A 25,682-nucleotide genomic window follows, 5' to 3' on the forward strand; every position below is an offset into this window, starting at 1 on the left:
CAGCTACATGTAAGAGAATGAAACTGGATCATTGTCTAACCCTATACACAAAAGTAAATCTGAAATGGATCAAAGACCTGAATGTATGTCATGAAACCATAAAATTCTTAGAAAAAAACATAGGCAAAAATCTCTTGGACATAAACATGAGCAACTTCTTCCTGAACATATCTCCCCAGACAAGTGAAACAAAAGCAAAAATGAACAAGTGGGACTATATCAAGCTGAAAAGCTTCTGTACAACAAAGGACACCATCAATAGAACAAAAAAGCATCCTACAGTATGGGAGAATATATTCATAAATGACAGATCTGATAAAGGATTGACATCCAAAATATATAAAGAGCTCACACACCTCAACAAACAAAAAGCAAATAATCCAATTAAAAAATGGGCAGAGGATCTGAACAGACACTTCTCCAAAGAAGAAATTCAGATGGCCAACAGGCACATGAAAAGATGCTCCACATCGCTAATCATCAGAGAAATGCAAATTAAAACCACAATGAGATATCACCTGACACCAGTTAGGATGGCCACCATCCAAAAGACAAACAACAACAAATGTTGGCGAGGATGTGGAGAAAGGGGAACCCTCCTACACTGTTGGTGGGAATGTAAATTAGTTCAACCATTGTGGAAAGCAGTATGGAGGTTCCTCAAAAAACTCAAAATAGAAATACCATTTGACCCAGGAATTCCACTCTTAGGAATTTACCCTAAGAATGCAGCAGCCCAGTTTGCAAAAGACATATGCACCCCTATGTTTATCGAAGCACTATTTACAATAGCCAAGAAATGGAAGCAACCTAAGTGTCCATTAGTAGATGAATAGATAAAGAAGAGGTGGTACATATACACACAATGGAATATTATTCAGCCATAAGAAGAAAACAAATCTTACCATTTGCAACAACATGAATGGAGCTAGAGAGTATTATGCTCAGTGAAATAAGCCAGGCAGAGAAAGACAAGTATCAGATGATTTCACTCATCTGTGGAGTATAGCAACAAAGCAAAAACTGAACGAACAAAGCAGCAGCAGACTCACAAAATCCAAGAATGGACTAACAGTTACCAAAAGGAAAGGAACTGGGGAGGATGGGTGGGAAGGGAGGGAGAAGGGGGAAAAAGAGGCATTACGAATAGCACACATAATGTAGTGGGGGGGCACGGGGAAGGCTGTACAACACAGAGAAGACAAGTAGTGATTCTATAGCATCTTACTATGCTGATGGACAGTGACTGTAATGGGGTATGTGGTGGGGGGAGATTGAGAATGGGGGGGAGTCTAGCAACCATAAAGTTGCTTATGTAACTGTACATTAATGACACCAAAAAAAAAATTCAGAACATATAAAAGTCACTTATGAAGCTTGTTGAAATTTAAGATTACTGAACACACTCCTCTCCTCCCCACCTGGTATCTGGAGCAGGAAGTCTGAGGTGACATACTGAGTTTTACTGGCATGTCTTACCTGAAGAGAGAAGAAAAATTTGTTTTCTGTTTGTGTTTTTTCTTTCTGTTTCAGCTGAAATTCTGTACTGTTAACCTGAAGCCCATTTGGATTTTCTGCTAATCCAAATTGTCTTTCTCCTTTTTGTTCTCTTGGCTCCAACACAATGCCTGGATTCCCCAGGGTCCAGAATTCTTTAATAAAACTGAGAACTATTCTGCCTTCTAAGAGTAAGGAAGTGGGACTGAGTGACCAACTTTTGGCCCTTAAGAAATAGCTGCAATGTTTTAACATATCAGAAATATGAGTATGCCATAGCAGCAGGAGGGTACTAATCACAGTCTTCAATTTTTTTTTTCTTATAGGGAAGGTAAGTACTAAGTAAGAGAAATGAATTAAGAGGCCAAGAAAATGCTCTTTGCCTTATCTTCTCAAAGAAACTTCTTTAAATAAATCCTGGGGCAAAGAATTTTTAGTATTTAATAGAAATGATAAAGCATCAGAACTCACTCACAGAGGGCACTGCAGAGCCCAGAGATGCTGGCCTGGGAATCCTAAACTGATGAAGGGTTTCTCCCCAGCTGGGGCTATGCCAGACCTCTCTCCTCCCCGCCTGCCTGTGTTGGTCCTCGTGCACTGCACACTCCCTGGACTCAGTCCCACCGCCACCAGCCCCCAGGCAGGAGAAAATCCAGAATCTCTTTGTCCTGGGTTGCCGATGACAACTGGAATCCGTAGTCAGGGGAGACAGCCTCCTGGGCAGCCCATTTTTGCTCTTTCCCAATCTGTTCAACTCAGTTTCCTGCTGGCAGGAGTGTTCTTTTTGTGCCAACTTTAAACCACTGAGTGCCCTGGGCATGGGCATGGCCTCTGGAGCTGGCCCAGTGCTTGGCCCACTGCCCAGGAGCTGTCAAGTGTCTTCACTGGGTATCTGTTCCTTCCACTGACTGTCCTCCATTCTTCTTGGAAAAGTAGGATGAGAAACATCCATCCTTAGCATTTTTCCAAGCCTATCCAAAAGCTTCTTCATGCCCTTGTTGAGGGAATGGGCCCAGTGTGGCTGCAAGCGCTGGCTAAATAAGAAGGGAGGGTGCTGGGACTTTTAAAGGCACTCCAGTGATTATGAAACATTTTAAAGGGCCTTTGGGCTCTGTTCTGTGGATTCTTCCAGAACCAGAACCTGAATGCAGCCTCAGCTTACAGGTGTTGTCTAGAACTTCTCCATCCTTAAAGTCCTTTGGTTAAATATAGCCATTTAAAAGAGAGGTGAAGGAGCTGGCTAATTTTATCCTTAAAGATCTAGTATGTGAGGCTGAACCTGTCAAACTGTGCCCCTAGGATGTTATACAGCCATCCAACAACTTCCTTTTTCGTGTCCCAGACAGGCTCAATGGGGACACACTCCAGGAGGATGGTCTAGAGGGAGAGAAGAGTCAAATGTGTGGGAGGAGAAAGAACTTCCTACTTGGAGAAAAGGACTAATGCAAACGAATCATGGCCGGAGGTTCCTGCTACATCAGAATTCCCACACCAGGTTCCTGAACACAGAGATGTGCACTGTATTTAAATCTCCCAAGTCAAATGGGTTCAGAAAATTGTAGGAAAGTAAACATACTACTTAACCACTAGGTGGGTAGTCATCACATATGTTGCATATCTGAAAATTTAAGTCAGAATAGCTTTAACCTTTCCATATCTGATTCCAACTAGCAGTTCTGAGCTGGCTTAGCATTGTTCATTAACAAAACCAAGGCTACTTCTTTCCCCCTAAAAAAACCAGTTAGCCCTTTGAGATAAACCTATATATAAAAAAATAGTGTTTTGTTTACAAAATCACAAGTAAGAGAGCCAGATTTTTTTTCTAATTCAGGGTTCTTTGTTTCCATATGTAAACAGAGAGAGATGCACAGTCTGGTTTTTAGAAAGCAAGTTTAGTTTGCAGAAAAGGCAGAAAAAATCTTATTTGTACCTTCATAGACAGCAATTTGAAAAGCAAACACCAGTGGACCAAAAAACATTCCAAATGCTAAATGTCATTGTCATGATGACTGGCTACAGCCACAATCAAAAGATAATCTAAATTTTAAATCCCCAGTTTAGCTGATAGCTTCTTTTTCACACCTACTCACTATATAACAAGTCATAGAGTAAATGGTCATTTAGAGCATTACTTATCAAATTCCCACATTCACAATGAGTTGGAGCTACTTTCCATATCCACTTTGAAAAAGTCACTAAAAATTCTTTGGGTCACAGGAGTAAAATTAAACATCCTGCCATGGATAACAGTAGGTGAAATTGCAATCTGTAGTCCTGGGTATAAAGACTAGCTTCACTCTAAAGCATTTCCAAATAAAAATAACTTCAACTGATAAACTTTTCTTTAATATTCCTTATGGACAAAGAAATTCCATAGCAACTTCAGGGAAAAAAAAACACTTATGTGCAGTATTAAAATGTGAAAAATATTTTTTTATCCATAAAACTACAATTGCCATCAGGGGTTTACTAACCCATTTAGGATTTTAGAATCTTTACTGTCTAATCTTAGCATACTACACTTTTTGGCTTAACAATTAAACTCATTATAATATCAACACAGATTTTTTTTATAGCAGTAGCAGCATTTCTAAACACGTAAAAACATGTTACAGGTTATAAAGCAGCAATAGATTTCAAGTGCAGTCAGAGTCATCTCATATTAAAACTGGCATCAAGTTCTAATAGCATGTTCACTTACCAAATAGCACTAGAGATTGGACTGGTTATTAAAAACAAAGAAGGAAAACAGAAGTAGGACACCAGAGTATTGTATAGTGTGTGTGTGTGTGTGTGTGTGTGTGTACATGTATATTTAAATATATACACACACATGCATACACATGTATATAGGGAAAAAGGTATACATATGTAGAGGAAGACAATTCCAACCAGCTCTATGGGAGGCAGGAAATTCTCTCTCTCTCTCTCTCTCTCAGAACTGCTTTCATTTTGACCCAAATTTGCTGGCTTACTTGAAATGATTTTTATCTTCCTCATTACAAATTCATTTGAAGTAAAACTGTAGAATCTTAGACATTTAGAGCATCAAAAAATATTTATATTAAGGGAATGGATTCTGCTATTATTTAATTTTATATACTATTTCTTTTCTTTTGTCATTCATTTGGTGCTAAATTTTGAAAATTTAGTCTAATGCCAACCAGTGATCTGCCTGGGAAACTTGCCTTAGCAGGCAGATGCACAGATCAAAAAATAGCCTATCTTTATGGAAAAAATATACACAAACATTTATATGTCCTAACAAAACAAAGTTGAAATGGGTGGGGCCATTTTCATTGATATCCATTTGTCACTTTCACTGGAAAATTTCATGAACAACTTCCAGTATGCTTAGACAAATTTAGATGAATGGAAGCGCTGACTAATGATGCCATTATCTATATACCAAATATAAATGAAGGCCCCAAAATCCTGAGTCATTCATGTGAGCTACTGAAATGACAGGGAAGGGGAACTTAGAAAAATGATAACAAAATGTCTTGAGATGGCAAGTTAATAAAAGAAAAAGCATTCAGAGATATAAAAAGACAAAATATGCTTAGTATTGGGGAAGAGATCAAACTCTAGTAAACAAGGTCAAGTCTTATGAATTGCAAAAACTGAATAATGTACAATCTTTTTAGCAATAAAACTACCTTAACTATCGACAACTAAGAGTTGTTATTTTTGGAGAATGAAGTCAATACATTTGTTTTCCTGAGGCAGGCAGGGGCAGTATTGTGCTATTCATGAACCTCATTAATATTCATTAATTTTTAAAACAGTTTGGTTAGCTTTGGCCAGTATCTATACAGATATTTTGCCTTTAAATAATTACAAGAGCTTCATTATTTAAAAATGTAATTAGCATGAAATTCAAAACCTGCATTTTCATTAGCTGACATTGTTCACTGGAGTGTGTATTTTTTCCAGAAGGGTCTGCTTTAATTGAATTCCTGGGGTAAAATTCTAAAAATCGTAGTGACTAAAATAACATGGTGACTAAACGTAACCAAAAGTAAACTGAAAATACATTTTTTAAATGTTCAAGTTAATTTCCACTTTAAAGAACACCATACTTGTGACCCAATTAGCTCTACAAGCAAATTTAGTTGTTTGACATCCTTCAGCATTTCACAGTAGACTATTTTCACCAGTCCAGCACCTTAGATCCCCAAAGATCCCAGTGCACATTAAGTGATATTTACCTTATGAAGTAACTAAATCCAGATGAGCACAGAGCTCACATCACTGTAAAAAGAAATTGTTTCCTCATGCTCACCACTCCCATTCGGGGACTAGAAACTGAGAAGTCTGATAATTATCCTTGTGCAACTAGGAAATTGTGGACAGAAATGCAAAATAGTTTTATTTGTAAATAAGTCCAACCGTAGAAACCATACAATACCTTGTTCTGCAAAAGTCCTCCAGCCTTTGCAAATCAGGGTTTTTTACACTATGACAGATTAACAACCAGGGCAAATAATTCATGCATGTGGAGTTGGAAATGGAATCCTCCACATGTCCCTCTTGATTCATGTCCACTCTAAGGTACAACAATGTTGGGTAGTACTTTGTGGATTATAAGAAAATTAATCTCCAAAAATTAAAATACCACCCAAAGAAACCTGAATAATTCAGAGAACTATTTGAGGCCTAGCCAACAGGAAAATTTACTGCAGTGAAGAGCTAAACTTTCAAGAAAACACATTTCTTTGTGTGGTTTTGTTTTGTTTTGTTTCTCAGGGCTGTGTGCTCTATAGCTGTATTTGAATCAGATTGATTTGTGTTTGCAAAAGTAATTTCCAATCCCTGAGAAACACAATTGCATTTGCTTTAGATTTTGTTTTTGGCTTTTTGTTTTTGTTTTGTGTTTTAAAGTAAGTTGGACCCTTGGGACTAGTACAATTTTCCTGTTTAGGACATTTGAAAAATAGGCAAAAGCATCTTGGTTCTTGCTACCAAAGATACATAACTGTAGACATAATTTTTCTAAAGACATGGTTAATAGCAGCCAGTCAACAAGAGGAGTAAATTGAGTACCTGGTTCCCTAAACGGATTAAACCTGCCTTCCCACTCCCCACAATGTCAGAGTGGGATAATGGGTAATACTCTCTTCAGAGATCTTTATTCACTTTGAATAATTCACCCTGAGAAGAGAAGAATTTTGCAGCACCCACACGTGGATACATTTCTAATTCAAGGGAGCAGGCTTTGAGTGGCCCACTTTAGGGATACTGAACCCTCTCAGCAACCCAAACCTGACTAGACATAACATGGGGGATACAGCAACCCTCTTCGAGCTCTCCAGGAGCTGAACGTAGTATGTGGCCTTCTAAAGTAAATAGGGAATTGACATCAGTGTCTGAGGTTCAGGCTCCTCCACAAAAACCTGTGGCCCCCAAGTGGCATCACTTTATGAACGCCTAGGATCACAGCTCTCCAAGTCAGGCCTTGTCTTCTCAAGTAGTCTGAGCAGGATTGACAGTGTTGGATAAAAGTATGGAATGCAAAGGGTTAGTCAGAGTCCTTACCCCCCACCCCCAACACTGGGAGGATGGAGGGGTCATCAGGAACACCTTAGTAGGGGACCAACTGGGAACCACAAACACCCACCCACACTGGGTAGCCGCAACTTACACCAGACCTAGACCTGTCTTAAGGAGTCAGTTAAGTTCAGACTGAAAGGTTTAATCAAGGTTTTAGAACAGACCTATTAAAGACAGAAAACGTGGTACATCCCTGCCCTCAAATTGCAAGGATTTCTTTTATGGTGCAGTTGAAGCCTCAAAATACATTTTATGACCCTAATGCCCTTTATTTCCAAAGATCCCAAGAGGTATCTGTAGAAATGACCAGCGGGAGCGAAGAAAGCGCAGTGGGTGTGTAAAAAGCACCCCCGTCGGTTTTCCTTGGCCAGCTCTTCCAGGTAGCCTTTGTTGCTAGGTCGGGGACGCAAAGCAACCACCTCTGCCCCGGTCGGTGCATCCTGCACCCCGACGGCAGCCCAAAGGCTGCAGGACCAATTGCGCCCCTACCCCGCGCCCATTTCCAGCCGCCACCCCGCCCCTTCGCAGCCCCTTCTCCACTCCCCACCCCCGGGGCCGACCCTCATCTCCCCCAGAGAGCCGCAGGCGCTCGCAGCACCCACCAGCCAATTCCTAACAGCCCCAGCCTTCCAGGAAAGAAAAAAAAAAAAGACCATGACATCACGGGCAGGTTTATTTGGGTTTGTTTGTTTGCTTGTTGGCTCGATTAAATACTCGTGGAAGGTGAACGTACCCCACACAGGAGAAGTTTGATGTTGACAAACTTCTGGTGGCAGCGAGACTGTGTCAGCACAACTTCCGGGATAATGAGAGCTGCTTTGCAGGGAGCGCGGCAGCGGCGGCGGGAGGCGGCCGCAGGACGGAACAGCAAATGCTATTCAGCCCGAGCAGTTTCAAGCCGCCCGAGCTGGGGAATTACTGTAGTCGAGCTACGGCTCTTACCACCGGCGCTGGATCTGGGCGCGCGTTAGGGGGGGAAGCTGCAGGCACTGGGCGCCGAGAGGGGAGCTTTCAAGTTACTTTGCTCTATCCCTGCACCCGCCAGAGGCTTGCAGCCTGCGTGGTAACTGCAAACATCTTGTTCCCTGCCTTTCTGGGCGGCCGCTCTGGAACCAACCAACTTTTCTCTCCCCCAAAACTCCCTCTTTGTTTCAAATAGGACTCTCCAAAATTTATTCTTGGGAAGACTGACAGCCGGGGTCAAGAAACAGCTGTTGAAGTTAATGTTTCTTCCTCCCACTTCGTCTGATGGTTGTGCCCTGCCAAGACAAAGTGAGAGGCACTGCCTAGTGGCTCTTTAAACAGACCTGCCTTTATCCAAAAAGGAGGGAGGGGGGTGTATATTTTCCTGCTTAACATACAATCTGATCAGAAATGCAACAGCATGTGCCTTTCAACTTGTGCTGATTACTTGCTGAAAAGATGCTGCAGCTTTTAGTTTTGAACACTTTGAACACTGGGGGCAGGGATGGCGGGAGATGTGGTTGACACTTTCCCTGTTTTGGTAAAGGGGCAAACATTTTAAACCTTTCTCCCTCTGCCCCACCTCTCACCCTCTCAGAAAGGCTGAATGGCCTGAGTGGAGGGACAACAGTTGCATTCCTTTGCAAGGTTTAATTCACATTTAAAAATTAAAATCATTATGCAGTCTAGGGCTTCCCTAAATCTGGACAAATTGTTTTTTATTTGGAGACCTAGGCCAACGCTGGACCTAGCTGTGAGCCCTTGGTGGCTCTCTCCAGGTGAGGCCGGTCTCCTCTTCCCTTCCTCAAATCCAAACCCTTCTCAGCCAAGGGGGCACCCTTTGGGGGTAACTACTCTGCTCTTCCTGCTGTTTTCATGGGCTGAAGGTTGGTTTTAAGCCACCCTTTCTCTGTGCACCCTGCTTTTTAGAATGTCCTGTGGACTGCTGAGGGGCCTCTCGGGGCTGTCCTGAGTCTCCGTGCCCTGACTAAGCCATTGCCAGGTGTCCAGCTCTGTCGTGGGGGAGGGTGAATGGACACTCTATTCCATCTGCATCAGAAAGTTTAACTGCTCTTCCAACCAACCTGTTCTCCCATGGGAAAGCTCTGCTCATTTGGCCTCTCATAAGAAGACATAAAAAGCTCTTCTTCCCCACAACCAGGTTATGCTGTCACCACATCGCAATGCAGTGCCATCACAAAGTGGTATTGCATCAGACCCAAGGATATTTTAGGAAGTTCTTGAGCTGGGTCCAACAAGCCTTCCATGCAGGCCTCAGGGCCACACTGCCAAAAGAGGGCTGCAGAGCTGCTGGACAGGTGGCAATGATGCCCTCTCTATTCTCAGCTCTGTCACCAACCTGTTCCCCCTAGCCCCCACGCCAGTCAGATCCACAGGGTGGCTTCCCTACTCCTCTCTTTGCCTAGCTCCCAGATGCCACCACTTTTGTTCTTCCTCTTGTCTCTTTGCAGTGTTCACATCCACCTTCTGATGTGTTTCCTGTTTTGCTGCCTATAATGGTGGCTGGATGAGACCTTAATTAGTATTTGTTCTTACTGACTATAACTGAACTGAATGACCCTTGAAGATGCACTGGCTGCTGCACACACAGGCTCCACTTGGGTGTCCGCAGGCCTCCCTGGCCTGTTTGACTTGGGTGAACTTCCCTCATTCTCTCTGACTCTGGGGATCACCCAGCTAGACTGGCACAATGGGAGCAGCCAAGAATCCATGCACCACTCCTCTGCAAGAGCCCCCTTCTCTGAGTCCTGCTAATGCAATCCAGAAGCCAATTGACTTAAATTCCTTCTGCTTTATTGTTCTCTGTTCTTAGGCCACCGCTCAGCATCTAGCAGGGCTGTGAGGCAGACCTCCACTGATCTGGAGTTGTAATTCCCCACTGCTGGCTCCTGCCGTTTTATTATGGCCTCCTTTTTTCTAAGATTGACAGACATAAACCTCCAGTGTAGAGGCCTGCAACAGCACCCTTAAAGGCTTCTTTGTGTGGAAATGTAACCATAGGGCAAAGTCAGCCCAGATTCAGCAAAGGCACATTATTCTGCTACAGGAAAATAGTGTGTGGGGACAACCTTAGGCCTTCTCCCTCTGGCTGCCTACCTGGGAGCCTCCCAGAGACAATGCTTTCTCCCTCTTAAGTAGAATTTTTTTTTGGAGGGGACACTTGGGGGCTTGGAATACTGTAAAAGAAGACCTGTGGTGGCAGTCCAGGGAGCTCTAATGCAGTCAGAGGAATCATATGTCCTTCTTTCAGGGAGTAGATCTCTAAATACAGCTACTCCTGAAGCCCCCTTCTGTTGTCCAGGTCGGGGGACCCCTTGTTGGGTGGGAGTTAGCACCATTTGCTCCTCTTGGGGCAAATTCTACAAATGCCTTTGGATCACTTAGAGAATCTGATCCATTTATTCGGTGTTGGGTTAGACAAATTACTCTAAAAAGCAAGGGTGAAAAGATACAAAATCTTAATTTATCATGCAGGATTAAAGTCAGATTTAAATCTGGCAGAATTATTAAGGGATTTAGAGCCCACATCTTTTCCCAAAGAGAAAACAGACTAAAGAATCCTCCTTTGAAGTACAGTGAGGTCAGGAATGTAGAATCTTATGCCTGGATTTTTTTTTCCCCTTTACCTTTTAAAGTTCACTTACATTTTTAATCAGTCAAATACAATAGCAATAGGAAATTCGATTATCAGATGTATATGATTAGGCATTAACCCTTCCATACAGACAAGTGCAAAAAAGGAGAGATGAGTTGTGTATTTGTCATTAAAGAGGGCTTCCTGTAGGACCTGGAGCTGTGCCTGGGTTAGGGGACGGTTAGGTCTAGCTAGCTAGAGAAGATGAATTGGAATCAGGGACAGGTAAGAAAGTGTACAGTTCACGCATAACTGTTCACATGAAATTTAGTTGAAATGTGGGCATTCAGTCCTGTACCCCTAGAGTTGAGGTGGAGAGAGATTAACACAATGCTTTTAATCAATGTTTTTGAAAAATATATTCTCACAGAGTCAAGAACATGTCCAGTGAAGGAAATGGAAAGAAGGAGATGCCTTTAGATAGTATTTGAGATTACAGAATGTGGACAGAAATAAAAATACACATGCAATTATTTCTCCCTTCTCTTTCCCTCCTAAATCTAGGCAGGAGTTTAATTTGGGATTAAAATGCTCCCTGTTGTTTCTCCTCTGGCTTGTCTTCCAGTACCCCATCCACACTCCAGTTCTGGTTTTGGGCAGAACTATGGTTGTCCTTTGTAGGGAATTGTGCGGACTCCTGTGCTGGTTTTCTAATGTGGGAAAACGTCTACTAGGGAGGCTAAGACCACCAAACTAGTTTCATTATGACTCAAGGTACACTTAAATCCAGCCTGCCAGCAGTGGGCCAGTGGCCCAGCATACTCTTCCTCCATAGGGCTCATTAAGATGTTATTTACATTTTTATTTTGGCAAATAGAAAAAGAATACTCTGGTGATATCTGAGCCTGAAAAGTTTTAACTTCTACTGTGGACCTGCTGGTGATTTGCAAAACAAGGTCATAGTATTTGAGAAAGAGATCTTCCCATTTCAGTTCAAAGGAGCTGGCAAGGAAGTGAAGAACAAACTAGAGACCCAGGATTACAAAAGCAAACTTATTAGCCAAACAGATTTTAACTTTTACGTCCCGCTTAAAAGTGAATTTAATGTTTGCCAAAAGCACAAAATCAGCAACTTTGAAAAAAAAAGCAGATTTTGTACTTTGGTCCCAAGCCTTCTACAAAGGCGGTAAGTCTTCATAATTATGCTCCATCTGATCTCCCTGCATTAGAGCCAACCAGAATTATTCCAGATCAAAAACAATGTCATTAATCCCAGTCATTTTTAGGTGAACCAAACGGTCTGGATTCTTACATCAACATGCCAAATTAAATTAACATTTTAATGATGTGTTTCTGGCATTGTTCATGCTTCATAAAGAGTAACTCACTTTATTTGACTCAAGGCAACAAGGCTAACCAAGTGATTTAAAAAAAAAGGATCTCTTCCAGGTCTGGAAATTAAATTTCCTTGAGTTCTTCTAAGGCATCAAAGATTCTTCAGAATCTACAGGCCCAACTATATGATTCTGCTGCCTTTCAAAGACAAGCATTAAGAATTAACAGCTAGAACCAGTCATGAGAATAATTTTTTGCAGCATCCTCATGAAGGCCAGTGAAAATCAGAAGCCATCTCTCAAACAACAATAGGCCAAACATTTAAGACCTCTGAAGATGCTTGACATCTTGCCATGTGTCATCACAGTCAAATCCTGGACAGAGTATTCTCAGTTGAGTTTCACTGAGTACCAGGAAGGGGCTTGTGCAGAATAATAAGTGATTCAACTTTTAGTCTCCAGTTAGAACTGAACATGTCTAATAACATTCCAGGGAAGATGGTGTGGGGAATATGTATCAAAGATGACATCAGCTCTTCGCCTGTCATCAGCCTGTGATAACTGGTTGGGGACCCAGTCTGATGCTGTGGTTTGTAAAATTCTGGGATTCTTGTGATTAGTATACAGAACTCTCAGCTGAAAACAATGAGCCCTTTCTCAGCTGAAGAATGGTGAACAAAGTCAACTACAGAGGATTTTTTTTAAAGCCAAATTTAGAGGAAACAACCACTTCACTGACCCAAGAGAGCTTTTGTTGCCAAACAGCAATCTCAGACTCTAGTAGTTACGTAGTACATTTGGGTTTCAAAGGTGCTTGTCCCACAAAAGATTGTTTTTTTCCTAACCAGAAGAGGAAACCAGAAAGTTTCTTCTCATCTCTGTTCAAAGAAGCCATGTGCCAGTCTCCAGAGAAATGCCTGTGTGCACAAAGCATCTTCAAATTTGTAAGTGTATTAAGAGGCCCCCAATGTCATGCACCTAATTATAATCTAAATCTAAATGTAATCCTGTAACTATCTAAGTATAATAATGCAAATTAATAATGCCATCACTTTTCAGCACTACACTGGCAGTTGACTTTCTTTACAGGGCCATTTTTCACAAAGAAACAAAGTTGTTATCTCTTCACAGGATTTATTGCAGATGTGGCAATTAGACAGAAACATAAGATCTTGCCTAAGATGTGAGTACCAGGTGGATGGGTGGGCATACTCACTAATCAAATGATTTGTTCTCAGACAATCATGTTTGGGATTTGATGCTTGCCTCAGCAAAACTGAAAAATATTATTTTTCAAAGACCTTTGAGGTTGTCCGTAAGGCAATGCAATTTTCAATGCCAAGTCCTCACATTCTCAGAGATAAGCAGGGCAAAAGAAAGAAAGAACATGTAACTTATTATCCATCAATTATTTCCCTATAGCTTAAGATGTTGAAAACACTTTTTGGAAATTTTTCAAGGCAGTGACTCCAGACTTTTCTATAAATATTTTTGCATTTCACTTACTATCTCAAGAGTGGGTATAAGAAGTAGTTTGTTTTCACTCTTTAACACAGGAAGTGAATGAAATAATTTGTCTTTCATGTCATAATGATCATGGTATTGAACTAAAACCATTCTTTTTACATTCAATTCTTTTATCATTGCTACTTTGCAAGGTAATACATATCACAAACTTGACTGAAACGATCAAATGAATTTTTTCTTTTAAAAAATTTACACTTTAAAAAGAAGTTTTTAACTCTTTGGAATAGATCATAAATCCAAGCTAAAGTCTAATGATAGTCAAGTCATACTTTCCCTGTATTGCAGAGTTCTAAAGAATAAGTTGGTACAATTAAGTGGCAAATTTCATGGCACAATCCATTACCACTACCAGTTATGTTATGTAGCAAATATAAAGCACTTTTATCCTAGATATTGAATATGTCATACAAAGCAAGTCTGCAACCAAAGTATCTCAACAGCAGTTTTTTGAAAGTGAATTTTGTTGTAGTTGAATTCAAAATGCAAAGCTCCTTTGTATGCACTGCTTAGGCAGAATAGAAGCAGAAAAGATGTGTTTCTCTATTAAAGTGCTTTAACTCTGCCCTAAAGGGAGTATTTCCAGGAGTGAAAAGGAAGACCAAGTCTACAGAAATCATGGCAACTTCTTACCCAGGAAGACTGCAGAGATTTCATGGATCTTGCTGTTGTTTACCAGAAGGTATTACCTTTCTTCAAATTCCATTCTCACAGCTGCTTTCCTTGTTTCTCCCAGGGTAAATTTCATAGTAAATACACACATTGATAAGTGCCACGCTGACCATCTCTTCTGTCCACAGGTACCAGGTGATGATCATCAGCCTGCAATCTGCAGTGAGGAAGGGAGTGGGTTATAGAAATTAAGAGTGCAGGCTCTAGAGCCACAGGTACTGGGTTCAGATCCTGGTTCTGTCCTTAGCAACGATATAACCTCGAGTCAGCCTCAGGTTCCTCACTCATAAAATGGGGCAAAAGGCAAAAATACAACCCATACTGTTCACCATCTCACTTCATCAGTGCTCCCCTCAAAAGCCCCCTGAAGCTCTCACAAGATCTAGAAGAAGCTCTAACTGGTCTTTGGACGATCCATGTATTTCCCCTCCCCTAAATAAAGAGCTGCATTTTTCTCTGAAGGTTATTACCTTATGCTCTGTGCAGACTTTCATCTAATGGTTGGAGCCCACAGAATCCTAAGTGGGAGCTAAGATTGAGAAATTAGCTAGGTAGTTTCTCCACCTTCTCTCAGTTGCACCATCTTGCTGATACCTCAGTCAATGATGACCAGGTGCGGTGGCCTTTCTCACTCAATGAGGACCTTTTTACCTTCTCAGCTAGACTGCTAGCTTTTTAAGGACAGGCTCTAGCAGTCTTACAGATCTTTGTACTCCTCTGAGCACTAAGTGTAACACAGTACCTTGAAAATAACAGACTCTCAGCAAATGTTTGTGGCTTGGTTATTTTGAGAATGAGCTCTGGGGTGTTTACAATAAAATGGCTTCATATTGAAGAATCCTATGTACCCCTTCAAGATGGACTGTAAAAGGTCTTTCTAAGAAGAGAAAGAAATGCAAAATGGGTAGTCACTAGATATGTAGTGACTACCCATTTTGCATTTCTTTCTCTTCTTTTTTCTTCTTTACTTTGGCCTTATCTCAGCTATCAAGTTAAAAATATTTTTAATTGGTTTCAATCATATCTGAAAGTGTAATAAATTACTCTTTAAAAATAAGACTTCCTAGATGGGCTTTCCCCATTCCATACATACCTATTAGAAATGACTGCTAATAGTTTAAAATATACTTTTCGAGGTTGTTTTATTTCTTTATATTTTTTATGCATATATGAAAATTTATTATTATTTCATAGAAATAATTATGTTATTCATAGTACTTTGGAACTTGCTTTTTTCATTTAACAATGTATTACGAATGTTTTTTCCATGTCATCACATACCTTATTCCTTTTTAGTGCTGCGTAGTGTAGCAGTTTCTTATTTTCTATCTATTCACTATCATTATCTGAAGCCTAGTAGTTGCTAAGTTGTATAAGAAAGCAAAAATTGGTCATAACAGGAAAATATCCACTAATGAACTGACCATTATTAACTTAGTACCCACTCAAACAGCCCTCCCAACTTCACACCAGCATCTATCTCCACCCAGCCAATTTTGCTGATTATAGATATTATAAACATCCAACAATATAATGTAAATAAAATGCATTTCAGTTGCCATGTAAAATTGCTAATCTTGCAAAAGATGCAGGATTTTATGAAGTCATCGAGAATAATTTTGGAAAACTGTTCCATAAGCAAATGAGTATCTGGCAGTATTAAACCAGTTAACAATTAAAAATGAGAAAAACAACAAGAATGATAAGAGGATAAGTTCTTCAAAATGAGAATTATTTGAATGTCAAGGGACTAAAAGAGGCTCTCAGGAAAATTGACAAAGCCCTCATGCAAATAACCTTTGTATGATTCTGCTATTAAAGTTAGTGTGAAGGGTGTCAAAATTTGCTATTAAATAATTTTCCTAGAAAAATTTTCTCCATCACCAAATTAATACTTGATTCACTGTTGCAATTAAAATTTTATATGTGTATCTTCAGAGATAAATCGTAAAGACAAGATAATCCTTTTCTTTTTTTCAAAACAAAGTCTCAGTTAAACCTTTTTTTCATTCTTAATTTTACAATGCTAGATCATATTTATTACTTTTGCAGCTTTCAACAGTCATATTATGGCAAACAGAAGCAACAGACACTGAAAATCAGACTCCTAATAGACTAATCGGATTCCCTAGTTCTCTCTCTATGAGGCCTTTAGAAGCAGGACTGTCCACTCTGCAAGGAGTAAAGCCCCAGGGTGGTTCAGAAATCAGAGGAGGGAAGAGGCCTTAAGAAAGGAGACAGGCAATAGACTTCCTCTGGCACTAATCCAGAACATAGATGTTAGGGCCTAATGTAATTTGAAAACATGAAAAAGATGTAACCTTATTTGTGTCCAAGCTGGTAAAGAAAGTTATAACAGTTAAATGTGGGTAAATCAGGATTTATTTTTAGCAGTTACCTACTGACTGATATTTGGATTATTTCCAATTTTTGCTGTTATAAGCCATGTGTCAATGAACAACATTGTACAAATGTATCTTGGTGCATTCGTACAAGCATCTTTGTACAAAAAATTCCTAGAAGTGAAATGCCTGCTCTTTGAAAAGGTGTATTAAAAACAGGCAGTAGCAAATTGTCCTACCATTTAATGCCATCTACAGTATCTGAGAAGGCCTGTTTCTCCATACCCTTCACAATGAGACTATTATCAGTTTTTACCAATCTGATTGCAAAAATGTGCTATATACATTGTTGTTTTAATTTCCAAAAATATAAATACTTTATTTGCAGGATGAACTTTTCTCCCTGCCTGCTTAGGATCTTCAGGAAAAGCCTCACTGTGGACTCTGGAAAAGCCTCATGATAGAAGTAGGAGGAGATCATCACATCCCTGGTAATGGGTAGAAGCTAAAAAATTGAGATCAACATGCATTCTTCTTTTTAAAAGTCCCTTTTTGAAACTACTGCAGTCATTGCTTACACACAACAAATTGTTAATATTCAGTAGTGGAAGATGGAGATAATTATTTCTGAAAATTCATGATTCCAGGTCTGTGAAATCCTTTACAGATTTCAAAACATGTGACTAGATAAGGTCAGCTGCTCCTGAAATTGGACGCCTGATGTCATCCAAGCCAACACTGCTTTCCATCAGGATTTTGGTCACAGAAAGTGTTAACGTTTTAATTGAAAAATTCTTACATATCTCAAGGACCTAAAAAAGAAAACAAAATGTCTGCTAAAGTATGCATTTGTCACAACCCATCATATGGTAGATTAAGATATGTGCATTTCACTGTGTGCAAATTTTACATAAAAAAGAAACCAGAGTGCCCAAAAATTTAAACATCGAATTACCACATGAGCCAGCAATTCCACTTCTGGGAATATACCCAAAAGAAGTGAAAACAGGGACTTGAACAGATATTTGAACATCCATGTTCATAGCAGCATTATTCACAATAGGCAAAAGGTAGAAGAAAGCAACGTAAGTATTCATGGATGGATGAATAGGTAAACAAAAACGTACTATGTACCCACAGTGCACTATTATTCAGGCTGAAAAAGGAAGGAAATTCAGACAATGTGGATGAATCTTGAAGACATACTAAGTGAAATAGACCAGTCACAGATATTGTAAAAGAACAGATCCTATATGATTCTGCTTACCTGCATACCTCCAGTAGTCATATACATAGAAACAGGTAAGAGAAAGGTGGTTGCCACTTCTGAGGAGCCAGGCAAAGTGGGGAATTAGTGTCTAATGGATACAGAATTTCAGCTGGAGAAAATGAGAGGTTCTGGGGATGGGCAGTAGTGATGGTTGCACAAAAATGTGAATGTTCTTAATGCCATAGAACTGTATATTTATAAATGGTTCAAATGGTAAATTTTATGTTACACATATTTTACCACACACAAAAAAATTTTTTTAACCCATAAGCAAATATTGACTTCTAATGATACGCATGCTGAAGTGTTTGGGAGTGGAATGTACTGATGTCTGTAACATATTTTGAAATGTATCAAAAAATGGAGATGAATTGATAGACTGATAAAGGAATGAATGGATATGTGTGATCAAGTAAATATAGCAAATGTAAATTGTACAACCTAGATTATAAATGTGTATTATCTGTCATTGTTCCATCTTTTCTGTATATTGAAAATTTTCTTAATAAAATGACCTAGACTAAAATAACTAGCAAATGAAAGATTCTTTTTATCACAAATTCATATTTTACTTTTTTGTTAATTACTGGGAATAATTTTGCTGTGGAGAGATCTTCAAGTACACGTAAGGAAAGAGGATTTGTTTGTTTGTTTTAAATAACATTCAAACAGGAACATTTATTAGACAAGTATTGGACAGGTATTGATTCACAAGTGGCTCCATGATATTAAAAATGAATTCAATATCACCAAAATTGATAAGTATCTCTCTCTATATATATATCAAAGGCAAGGGTCATGGTTCAGCATTTTCTTCCACTTGTTGAATTTGAGCATGTGTACAAGGAAAGAATCCCAGCCTACCCAGTGAAATGGAAAAGATGACACAAAATGGGTTGGCTATGATAACATGCAGCTTCAGAGCATTTGAGAGACTGGAGGTCCTCCTGATAAATATTAACTCATTGTAGAAGTATAGTAGGTTATAAATAGCAGTTCTTCATTTCCTCATAGAAACATTTTAGAGAGCTCTACTTTCCCTTTCTTCAGTTCATTAAAAAGTAAACAGAGAGAGACGGCCTTCATTTGTGGAGTCTCTACATTGCAGGCACACTTAGGCAATTTTTATAATTATAGAAGCATGTGATCATCCTATCCCAATAACACTCTTACTGTAAATGTCCAACATTTCAGAGATACAAACTCAGTGCCTACAGGGACAAGGAAGTAACCCTGCTGAATAATGCAGGCCATTCCAAGTAGGAATTGTAGCCTCCTGGGGAATCCTTATCCTGACTGGAGGAGGAATGCATGACTCAGTCCTACTCAACTGGCCCAAGATACAGAGGTCAGTTTTTTAAAGGCAATCAGAAATCTGCATTTTTATGTGAAATCCTCCAAGTTTAGATGTGGGCAACAAATTCAAATGTTTCAAAAATGTTCTGTGGCTCAAGCAAAATACCTTTACTGACATTTTGGGGTCTGTAGGCTCTCTTGGTGTGACCTCCAATGTATGTGCACAGGATTGGGTAGTTCAACTCTCTTGAGTGTTAATGTTCAATAGAATTCAAATCTAGTATTGTTTCAACTCTTTGGGATCATAGTTCACCTCCACCATCCTCCGATTCTCCCTTATAACTGTGGAATATAAATTGTTTGGGTCTTTGTCACTTTAAATAGAAAACAAATATTCAACCACTGTGGTGTTTTCAATATTCATGCAGTAAATGTGTCTGGAAAGTCTACTTTGTGTCAGGAACCTTTTGCAAAGAAAAGATGAGTCAACAAAAATATATAATTTGTGTAGCTCTCAATCTATTTGCATGTGGTGATTCCAAACATACATGTTTGGAACGAGGAATTTATTTTTTCATAAGATAATAGTGCTACATTTAGTAAGTGCTACCTCTGAGTCATTCAGTACATGAGGCCCCCTTATATATTTGTTATTTATAATAATATATATTATTATTCTTCAATTCTTATATCATTATTCCAACTTTACAGATGAGGAAACAGGCCTAGAATAGTTGTATGACTTGCCAAGCTGATAAGTGTCAGAGCCAGGAACCAAATGCATGTGAGGGTCAGGATCCAAGGCCTGTTGTTCTTTAATTCTTCATCACTACAGTGCCTAACATTCAGTGTTCTGCCTGGTGTTAAGGTCATCAGGAAAGACCACAAAACACTACTGTGTCCATACTGTGCTCGCAGAACTATGTTCCTAACACTGTACCTCCAAGAGAATCCAGCCTTGGGTATGATCATGCTTCCTTTCTTACTTCCCTCACTTTTATGCAGGAAAAATATATTTAATTACCCAGGTGATGCACAGATACCTTCTCAGTGTGAAATATCTAAACAGCACTATAGCCTGCAAAGCAGGAAGCAAATTCTCCTTGGCTTCCTCCCCCACCCTAATCCCACTCCCTCTGCTATCTCTGGCTCTACCATTACTAACAGTAGGGCTTATTGCTTCCAAATTTTTTCTGTGCATTTTTACATATGTGTATGTATATAAATATGCATGGAGCTATGTTTCCATGGTAAATACATCCAGAATTCCACCTTGGGACGTTCAGAACACTTTTCTGTTGCATCTTAGGCAACTTCCCCAGTTCCAAGTCAAGGTGGGAGGGTCTGGGGATGGGGCAGCGATGAAGACAGCTATATTAGTTATCTATTACTACATAACAAACTATCCCACAACTTGTCAGCACAAAACAATAAACACTTTTCCCACACAGCTTCTGAGGGTCGGGAAGCTGGGAGCAACTTAGCAAGGTGGCTCCAGCTCCTGATCTCACGAAGTGGCATTCGAGATGTCAGCTGGGCCGTAATCATTTTGAGGATTCTCTGGGGTTGGGCAACTCATTCCCAAGTTGGCTCACTCAGTGGTTATTTGCTGGAAGGCCTCAGTCCTCCGTTGGCCACGGGCAGGAATCAACAGTTCCTTGTCATAAGGTTCTCCCCACGGGGCTCTTTGAGGTTCCTGTGGCATAGCTAGCTGCCCCAGAGTTAGCCTCCGCAGTTCAGAAAGGAGGACAAGGAGGAAGCTGCAGTCTTTTATGTCCTGGTCTTGGAAGTCATCGCTGCCACCAGTTCACTGAGTTGCTACATCCAGCCCCACTCAAGGGGAACAGGTCAGGCTCCACCTTCTGATGAGTGGGGTGGCAAAGAATTTGTGGACATATTTAACACTGCCAAAAGAGCCATTTTATGTGAGAAGAAAAATGGAGCAAAGCAGAGTCTAAGATCAGGGCAAAACAGAGTAACAGGTAGGAAAGAATAGGTGCAGAGATAACGCAGCAACAGAATAGTGAGAGGTAGAATAGCATGGCTGGCAATCCTGGCGGCACATGAGAATCACCTGGGGAAATTTAGGAAGTGCTCCTGCCCAGGACCAACCACAGATGAAGTAAATCGGTATTTCTGGGATTGAGGCCCAGGTATCAATATTGTTTAACAGCCCTCCAAGTGATTCTAACATGCAGCCTGAGTCGTGATCCATGGAAAAGCAGAGGTCCTGGAGTCCAGCTGTGTCTGGGCTTAAGTCCCAACTATGCCAGTTAAGTAGCTGCATGATTTTCGGTAAGTTAATTAGCTTTTCCATGCCTCATCTGTAAAATGGGGTGTTACTAGTACTTCCTCATAGGGCTGTTGTAAGGATCACCTGGGTTAATAACCCAGGTAAATTGCCTTCAACAGTTCCCTGCACGGTGAGTGAGTGCTGAGTAAATGTTCTCATTGTGATTACTAGCAACAAACAGTGGACTTCTCCTCCCTCCTGTTCCCCCTTCCCAAGTGCCGGGAGAGGAATGTGCATCACCTCCCTTCTTTTGCCTGACCGAGAAGGTACCTGGACTCCAGCATCCTGCTCAGTCCCTGCAAGCCAAGCCCAGATGGCCCGCAGGTAGGTTTCAGATAAACTGAGAAGCTGAGCTGCTGCTAGGGAAATGGTGGGCGGAGCTGCAGAAGGATCTCCTTCATCCTGGGAGATGGAACGGGATGGCACCCGGGGCAGTTAGAGGAAGGGCACCCTGCCCTCGGCCTCCCAGAGAATTAAGATACAGCCAATTATACATCACAGGGGCAGGATCTGCGCACACGCCTTGTGATTTCCTCAAGAAACTTTTCCTGATCTCAGTTTCTCTGAACTCCTATCATGTTGGCATGTCTTTAACTGCCTGCTGCCTTTTGTGTTTATTCATCTTCTGTGTTTTCTTTCTTCAGACAGTAAGTTCTTTAAGAGGCAAGGACTATGTCTTCTGGGAGAGGTATCAGTGAAAGGAAGAAAGGGAGGATGAAGAAAAAAATAAGGAGGTCTTGTTTGGCTTATAGATACCTCTTTAATCTTTAAAAACTCACATATGTGTAGTGGGAAAAAGTCCCTGCCTTTTTAACTCCCTCTCCTTATCCCCCCACACCACTATAGCCCTAAAACACCCATTCCCCCAACCACCATTTTCATTGAAAAATCATGTGAGTGTTCTTTCTCCTGCTTTTACAGCAGAGGTTAATAAACTGCCGCTATTACAGGGTATATTCCAGCTGATATTGATGCGGCAGGGACAGAAATAAGCTAATGGGTTAGTTTCTATAAAGAAATGTGTCTCCCAAGCATAAAAGCACTACTTTGTAGGAAAGTAGATTCAGTTTTTTTCAAGCCTTCTAGGATAGGTGGAAGGGGGAAAAGGGCTAAAAAATAAAATAATTAAACTATAAAACAATTGTTGATAAAATTCCTGCACAAATTTTCTCCCTGTTCTCCAACACTAAAATAATAATGATGTGAATAGATTATATTTTCAGTCTCTTGTTCTGTTTTTTTTAAACTCTCTATTCTGCAGGTTTATAATTTGGATCCTAAAATTAAAGATCTCTTCAATAAAATGTATTAAGCACAAAAATATTGAAAGATCTGCTGTTTATTAAGTGTGGATGACAAAAGACAACACCCTATTAGTAGTTAAAACTATGACAATAAAGGACATAATTTCAATAGCATTTGGGCTTAGTTTTGAAATACAGAAATGAGCATCACGGCTAAAAATTCTAGGTTAGTGGAGCCTGATCTCTTGTTTATTGGTGGTGTCAAAACATAAAGCTATCTTGTTAGCAAGCACCTAGATGCTAGAAAGACTTTACTCTAGATTCTGATTTTTCCTAGCTGAGTTCATTCATTTCTGCCAGAATGAATGCAGGGAATTCTGAATGTTAAACCTTATAAATTAGAACTAAAATTAGCCCTAAACTTAAAAATTATTCTAGAGAAATATGGCTTTGGTCGTTGAGGTTATAATAACTGTTACTTATATAAATAGCTGATTTTATTGGTCTAGCTGAATGATTCCCAGGTGTCCTTCTGAAACTTTCTGCAGTCATTCTTCATTGACTGCTATCTCAGCGATTAGAGAAGAAAAAATGATGAACTCAAGGCCTCTTCATCAATGAGCTCAGCCAATAAGCCAATAGGGGTTCAGTGGGCACCATGACCTTCCTAGGAGAGCCACCAGGCTGCAAACTGAAGAAACGTGGCACAGAGACACAGCAATAAAATTCAAGAGACTAAAATAAACTCAGTGAGCCTGCCTGGTCGCTAAACACTGAATATATTTAAGTTCTATTTTGACAAGAGAGCATGGCAGCTTTTTAAGAATTTCATTTTTAAATTGCTAATACAATTTTGTTCTTCTAAGAGCATCATCCTGTATCTGTGTTTGTTCCCAGTGAGGTCATTATTAAGTGAATTGAATTATTGTTCTGTTCAAATGACCTGCACATTCAACGTGTGCTGAGCTCCAGCAAGAAATGTTTTATGTATTATTGGGAGATGGCCATCTGTGGCACAAACCGGGCCTCCCAACATGCAGAAATGTTGGGAGATAGTTTATGTTCAGTTTTATCTATGATCAGAATTCCATTTATAAGCTTTTTTCATCCACTTGTCAACACTGTTCACTATAGCAACACTGAAAATGGCCAGAAACGAACAGATTTATCAGAGCAATGTGAGGTCAGACTGTATGTTTCAATTACTGTATATTGGATTTTTATCATCCATTTTAAATTTTGTCCATAAAAATAGTAACAATGTAATAAAAATGGAAGTAGTTTTCTTTGATCAACTTACAGTTATTATAAGTTGCAAAGTGAACAAGCTAGATTTCATGATTTTTATTAGATAATGGGTCTCACATTATATATGTATATTTTAAATATAACATTGGTTATCCATGCCAAGAAACATGGATTAATTTTTTCAAGTCTGAAGAATACTGCTCTTCCTTTTCCTGCATATGTAATGGAACAGCATGGCAATGTGTAAATTAAATTTTAAAATTGTAGATTATATTTAAGCCTCACCCTACCAATCTTTTCATGTCTTTTCATATCTTTTACAAGTAAACTTTTGATAATGCAAGGGGCATGTTGGACCAAATGAATGGTTTTACATAAGGTAAATACATCCAGATATTTTATGTTACAGAATGAAGAGAATTTTAGGTATCTTTTTCTGGTTGTTTTTGTTGTTGTTCATTGATATCTCAATTAACAACAGGAATTTCTTTTATTATGAAGTATAACATTTTACAAGGGGAAGATGATTTCTACAAGGAAGAGGATTTCCTTCCTTCCTTTCCCCCCTTTCCTCTCTTTCCTTTTCAAATTAAAACCTTCTAAAGTATACAAAGTAATATTCACTTTGGAACATATAATTGTACAGTTTAAATATATTTGGATTTTAATTGCACTTGTAAGTGGGAGATGTTTATTAGAAACATGACTAGTATCAGCAAACAGAGAGAGAAGCTTTGTTCACAAATGTACCCCTGGAGTCATATTATACTCACTCACCTTGAAATGTCATAATGAAAATGACAATAATGATGATGATGATGGTGGTGATGAAGCAGTGGTAACTAGCATTTAGTGAGCACTTTGTGACTGGAACTAGGCTAAGTGTTCCACAGGCATTGTCTTACTTGCTCTTCACGACAACCCTATGAAGCACATAATGTCATCTTCGGATGATAGACTGAGGCTTCAGAGCTAAGAAACTTGCCCGAGGTCCCTGATGAGGACTCTCTCCTAGTCTGTGTGACCCCCCCCAGACTTCTGGAGAGATGGAGGAAAGGAGAGAATATGTGGTGAGTATCCCCAGGTTCCTGCAGTCACGTAATAAAAGTCAAGCCAAGCAGAGATGAGTGGCTTTGCTGTGGCTGTGAGTGGCCACAAGCTTTGGAGCTACAAAGTGCTTGCCCTGGTCTTGCTGCCTTTTCTAGGACTTGAAGCTCTGGGATTTAGCCCAGATCATGTCAGCAAGTCCTTGCTGTCTATCTTCTCCATACCCACCTCTCTGATGCACTGTAGATTTTCTGGTGCAAATGTTTTAAATTTAATATTTGTTTGATGTTTCCTATGATGACTCTTCATTCCTGGTACTCTGGAACACACATCTCTAACAATGGACACAGTGCAATGTGTCTGCCTCATTCTAAATTCTCTAGCTTCTGTTATTGTTGTTCAGGGGGGATCCTGATAGAACCAGAGATGGTGCCTCATCTAAAGAGGTTAGCTGGCCACCCACAGGTATCCAGGAACAGGGGATTCTGCACAGTAAGAAGAGCAGTGTCGTTAGCTGACCTCCTGGGATTTGGACTACAAAATTGGGAAAATATTGATCACATAGGAGTAAATGGGAATTTATACTCCGAGAAGCAGAGCTAACATGGAGGAGAGACCAGGAGAGAGATCTAGAGAGCAGCTGGCCCTAAACATATCTCAATTTTTTGGTGGCTTTCTACTTGCAATCTCCCCATATGAGTTTTTACACTTTTTCATAGGGAGACCTGAGCAAGGCTCTGTTCCTTGTAGCTACAAGAACTTGGCAATGCATACACCACCACCACCTTACATGACTTCTTTTT

At 39.9% G+C, this 25,682-nt stretch overlaps 1 long non-coding RNA gene across 2 annotated transcripts in view; it reads right to left on the bottom strand.

Moving 5' to 3' along the window:
• Positions 1 to 25,682, bottom strand: part of LOC130681222 (uncharacterized) — a 102,377-nt gene that overhangs the window by 13,335 nt on the left and 63,360 nt on the right. The window contains exon 5 of one of the 2 annotated variants that reach the window (XR_008994307.1): positions 14,101 to 14,296. This is a non-coding gene — a long non-coding RNA (uncharacterized LOC130681222). Of the gene's footprint in view, positions 1 to 13,160; positions 14,297 to 25,682 lie in introns of those variants that run through there. The other variant, XR_008994305.1, reaches the window with a different exon arrangement.

The sequence above is a fragment of the Manis pentadactyla genome, chromosome 2, assembly GCF_030020395.1.
Source record: "Manis pentadactyla isolate mManPen7 chromosome 2, mManPen7.hap1, whole genome shotgun sequence".
Classification (NCBI taxonomy): domain Eukaryota; kingdom Metazoa; phylum Chordata; class Mammalia; order Pholidota; family Manidae; genus Manis; species Manis pentadactyla.